This window comes from Micromesistius poutassou (assembly GCF_964030765.1).
Source record: "Micromesistius poutassou genome assembly, chromosome: 5".
In the NCBI taxonomy this organism is placed as follows: Eukaryota; Metazoa; Chordata; class Actinopteri; order Gadiformes; family Gadidae; genus Micromesistius; species Micromesistius poutassou.
Window position 1 is genome coordinate 18,128,317 of NC_140275.1, and position 6,000 is coordinate 18,134,316.

Below are 6,000 nucleotides of genomic sequence, written 5' to 3' on the forward strand. Positions count from 1 at the left end.
CGCGTCGATCACGATGATGCACCTTAAGCTGGTCTGACACGCAGCTCTGGCCCGGCCGGATGTCTGTGTTGTCATTTCTTTAGCAGGTTCAGCGCAGGGGAGGGAAAGCGGTAGCATGGAACCCACACCGTAGGCCCAAGAGATGATGCTTTCAATATTTTAAGAAGGCCTCAGTTACAGCACGAGAACATACGATTCCAAAAATATTCCAAGTCCTGGTCTTTATTCCTGATTCTGCCAAGCTAAATGAACCCCTCCGAAAGGAGACAGGGAGTGGGCGGGTGAATGAAGCCACGTGAGCCATGGTGAGGTCTCCGATGGAGAAATGATGCTGGCCCTGGTGATGCCGCGGAGCTTTGACGTGGCGCGAGGCTGAGATACAACGTAGATTTCAGAGCTGGAAACAGATTTCACTGGGAATAATGAGGGAGGATTTTGGGCATGTGCAGAGGCCGGATGATCATAGTTAGGCCTACATGAGTTGTAAAGAGCTGTAATTACAATGCTCATGTTGCTTCCCCACATCCGGAAATACCGACCTGCCAAACCGTTTTTTGTATGACAAGATATAAAATAAATAAATGTATCCCAGACCATCTACCAGAAACATTGCATGCCAAGTGATCAACATCTGATTCACACATGTCTACCAGATGTCAGGGGGGTCGTAAGCATATTAAGTCTCTATGCTTACCAGTAAATAAGGGAACTAGCAAAGTGTAGAGGGGAAAAGTGTACCCTACAAGTGGAAGAGAACACCACAAATATGTCAGTCTGCACTGTATTCAAAGTACAGTATGTGGTGAGCAGGGTTGGGAGGCGGGATCTGAGGGATCTGTGGCGGGTCAGCCGGTCACTGAGCGATAGAACAGCAATAGCCAGACAGACAGGTCACAGTCATTGTGACGCCATCATCTGATTGGACGTCTGTTAGTCCGCAGCTTCTGGCACGTAGAGAGCGGACAACACAGGCTATGACTCAGGTTTTACACCAGCTGCTGGGCTAATTTAAAAAGATTGCTTTCACACTTTTCTTGTTGTAGATGAGAGTAAATGCCCACTCTTTCTCATAGCTCGAGGGCAAATGAAGATAGAGAGGTAAAGGGACAATGGCTTTGCATTTAGGCATTCAACCAAGTCCCGTATATTTCTGTCTGACATTTCCTACATTCCTACATATTTAATACAGGATAAATATGTCCCATATAATAATAATAATAATAATAATAATAATAATAATAAACTATGAAACAATATTAAGATTTATTAATTCATTGTGATTATTTAATTAACATTACATTCATATTTTGGGCATTTAGCAGACACTTTTATCCAAAGCGACAATACAATTAGAACATTTGTCAGAAGAAGGAGAAACAATATATCGCTGTCGGTACAGTAAGGATGTTCAAAGAACCAAGTGCCAAGCACCAATAATCGCTAGGTTAACCCATTCCCTGTATACAACAAAGCTAGCAAGGATAAGATGCTACACAACTAGTACAATTTTTTATTTTATTTTTTCATGCCAGGACGATGACATACATAAGTGCGTACATTATTGTATTGTTATTTGTATCTGTACTCCTGTTGGGGCCTCTTGGACCAGATCAACATTGAATATAAGAAACTGTTCTTAATTGTTTTTATCTGGAAAAATAAAGGTTACATACATTAAGTGCCAGGACGTACAACATACAATAAGTGTGTACATTAATTGCCAGGACTTACAAGATACAATAAGTGCGTTCATTAAGTGCCAGGACATACAAGATACAATAAGTGGGTATATTAAGTGCCAGGATGTACAAGATACAATAAGTGGGTACATTAAGTGCCAGGATGTACAAGATACAATAAGTGGGTACATTAAGTGCCTGAATGTATAACATACAATAAGTGCGTAGGAGGAGTAGGAGGGGGTAGCTATGCAGAGTCTAGGTGAACTCTGAACAAGTGAGTCTTGAGTCTTTTGCGGAAGCAATTCCATTGACCGCCTTGTAGGCCAGAATGTGTTCCCCTCATCTGAAGACGGCCTAACGGAACACACTGACTAGTGTGTTTTGAGATTTATGCAAAAACAATCAACTTCCATTTGTCCCCTGTTTTCAGAAAAATGTCAAGGTCTACTTTTACATAGACCTTTGGGTATATAAGGATAAAACACTCTAACCCTAACCTTAATAATCCCAAGTAGATATAGATACTGTATTGCGTGAAGAGATATACATGTATATCTATATCTATATATATAAAATATTGAATAATAGTACGGGTGAGCAGCACATCTGCTTGAGTAGAAGAAACGTAGAGGGGACAGAGGAACGGGGGTCTATGCAAAAGTCTCATCAACTCAGACAGCGTTCTTATATTAGACATGCTAAACCCAATCACTGCAGAACATTAAGCCTGACAGCAGCGCTTTAATATTTGATGAAACCAACTAACTGCTGCAGCAACTGGCTGAAAAACCCAAGCGACTTTAATATTTCTCTTCTATTTCTCCAAAGGTGGGCCTGTTGTCACGTGGCTGACAAGAATACAAAACTTTCCTTGGAGGGGATTGAGGAGCATGAAGTAGATCAGGAGAAAGCATTGTATTATCAGGAGAAAGCAACTATTAACAAATACTTTTCAACTGTTACTATAGTCAAGTAGTTTAGTAATTGAATGCATTTAGTTCCAGAACATATTGTTACAATGAGATGTTAAAAAAAATAATAATAATCCACTGGTAGGCCTGGCAACCAACCAGAAGGACTGTTATTCTGTCATGGATTCAACAACATCACTTTGTAAATCAATAACTTTGACATCCATGACCCTCACCCAGGCCAACAACCAGGGGAAATAATCTTGGAAAGGAATCATATGCTGTAATGAACAGTGACCATTACTTACTGTACTGACAGCAATACATTGTTTCACTTCTTATGACAAATGTACTTATTGTAAGTTGCTTTGGATAAAATGCCCTAAATGTAAATATAAATGACCACAGGAGCATGGTCTCCAACACTTCCAATAGTAATTTGTCATTTGAAGTTGCACGTTGATCTTCTAGGCACTTGACACTTCAATCTGTTCTGCACTTCATAACAAGAGTTTTAAAGCAACAGCAAAGTCAGGAATATGCAGGTCAACGCTGCCAACTAATCAGACTTCCATCGATCAGAGTCCATGGAAGCACTGGTTGCATCTACAACCTCTCAAAAGTTATACTTCTTCGGTTCTTCAGGACAAAACCGGCTTTTATAAACTATCAAAAGGTTTTGTCATACCCTTCTAAATTTTTGGGAAAAGAAACCTCTGAAGTGAAGCGGTTCATAAATAAATCCACATTTATCCAGAATCAGATTAACCAAAGCCCTATTCAGTGCAGTCCAGGTGCTGAACTGGGTTTATACCTCCTGCTCTGATTCATGGTCTGCTGTCTTCCAGTCCACTCCTCTTCTCTCTGACAGTCAAATCAGACTGTCGTCAAGAACAGCTAATGTGCCCTCGTTCTCATGCTCCTGTGAATTCACACAAACGCACAGCCAACATATTCTTGATGAGATTTGTGCGGATTCATGAATAGCACAGTGGTGTTTGTCATGAGAAGCTCCTACCTGTCCCTATGAATCTGCTCATATTTGCTGTGCTAAAGGTGAGCAGCTTGTTACAGTCTATAAATAGACCCAGGCTATTCATACATTATTCATCAACTATTTCAACACTACAAGTAAATAAATACACAGAGAACAATCAATGAAGTGTCTTACATTCTATCCCCTTATTTATCTATAGTCTACTGTTTTTAATAATCAAAGTCACAGAACAAATTAAAGACCTATCTACTGTATTTACTCTGTGGATAAAATGTCTTCAGGTGGTTAATTGATAAAAAATATATATATATAATGATGTTCTCTTGTACAAACACGGTGCTTTTGTACAATCGGCGCCGTAATACTTCAGCTCAAATTATTATTTAAGAAAACATTTTAACAATGAACATAATGACATATATGCGAGTTCTGAGGATGCACACAATTATTTTGCCTATCAAATCCTGTGACAATAAGAACCAGAACACGGCTGTCAGCTCCTCCTCATGCGCGATACACACTGGAGGATGACATCATGTTGGGTCAGATTGGGTTTCAGTACTCTGATCGAAATATGTCATTTTCAGCGCGTCACGTTAACCTACATTTGATTTGTATACAAATACGAAGCAAAAATATTGAAGTGATTATATTTAACAAATGTATAGCCTAAACGAAGCGCGGGTTGAAGGTATATTGTTGTATCTGGGACTGTGATGTTATCCGAACCAATTCGTTTTTTGAGAGACTGGTCTGAAACAAGCAGTGGAGGAAAATCGTTCTGATCAGATTAACGCGAAACATTGAAAGGGAAAAACGGTTAACGACGTGTCATGTGGCCGATACATGTCCTTATTGACCATACATGACCTTATTTGAACATACATGTCCTTATGTATCATACATGTCCTTATTTACCAGCACCGAGTCATTGTGTGGCGATTGTAGTAGTATTACACAATGTGATGATGACCCGTATTGAACAATGTGATTATAATTTACACAATGTTTTCATAATCCGTCATACACAATGTGATTTTAACCCGTCAGACACAATGTGAAGATACACAATGTGATGATAACCCGTCACACAATGTGATGATAAGCCGCTACAGAAAATGTGATGGTAAGATACACAATGTGATAGTTACCCGTCATACACAATGTGATGATACACAATGTTAAGATAACCATCATACAAAATATTATGACACAATGTGATGATAACCCGTCGGGAACAGTCTGGTTTAAATGTACCTCCTGCGGTATGAACGACAACATAGCGATCTGTCAATGGCATGCTGTGCTTAACCGTGAAGCCAAAGCGACATATCACGATATACTATAAAGGAAAATATGTAAATATGATTTCAATGTCCAGGTGTATGATGGTGTCCAGGTGTAGACCTCAGCTGTCCAACCGTACTTTAGTTAAACCAACACTACGCACTTAGCGGACGGCATCGGACGGACGTGTAAAACAAGCAGCACTTTACAATGTGGACAACGGCGCGCTTTAAACGCAGTCGCAGAGCAAGATAGCATGCTACGACTTGAAACTAAAAAACATGTAAACCATACGGTTTGGGCACTTTTAGTTTGAACAAAGCGTAGCTCGTTGAACCCACGAGGAAGTGTCGTTGTGAATGAGCGAGGGGTTCAGGGCTCAATAGTAGTGCTAAAGACTGCAAGCAGAACAGCGGCAACGCATTCTCGTATTATTGTCGGAAAACAAGCACTTACCACTTAAATTCGTGTAGCTGTTGAAAAACGAACGCTGTCCAACACATTTAGTCCAACGCTGAAGATGTCGGTGTGACTTTCCGAAGTGCTGTCAGTAGTCAGGACTTCCTGGTGCTCCTCGTCCCTCCAGCAGCAGCTGCTCGAAGCGGTTTGTTTGACAGCTACTTTGACAGGCGGAAATAAGTTGCGTCTACTAGTATACTGGTCTACTGGCCTGGTCTGTGTAGCAGCCTGCAAAGAGACATGGCGCGTATATTTGGATCAAATTCAACAAAAACATTAAAGATCATAACATACGTAGGCTTAGAAGAGTATTGTTGGCCCAATGGGAACATGATATGCGAACATTGTATATTAGTCGTTGCAAAAATAATTCTGCTAGTAGTTGAATTATGAAAAATAGGGAATAATTTGAATCTTTTGTACATATGTCGAGGTCGGCTATTATAGTTGTATTTAAACTTAAATAGATTTATGTTGCCTTTGGAATAGACGGTTCTACAGTGCACTAGTGCCCCCTTGTGTCGTAATCAAATCCTTGTTATTTACAGAGGTTTCTGTACTAGTTTAGAGCATCATTTGTCTCCTTGGAGAAGTTACGTTTCGAGAGGATCCTGATCTCATTCACTTCCTCAAATATGTTATTGTGGCTGTCCTTAGGTCGCAT

The 6,000-nt window shown here is 40.1% G+C and overlaps 1 protein-coding gene across 1 annotated transcript in view; it reads right to left on the reverse strand.

Moving 5' to 3' along the window:
* taok3a (TAO kinase 3a) overlaps positions 1–5,473 on the reverse strand; it is a 52,320-nt gene extending 46,847 nt beyond the window's left edge. The window contains exon 1 of the mRNA XM_084468619.1: positions 5,334–5,473. The gene's annotated coding sequence lies outside the window, so the exon portion shown is untranslated. The remainder of the gene's footprint in view (positions 1–5,333) is intronic.
* Between the last annotated feature and the right edge of the window lie 527 nt (positions 5,474–6,000).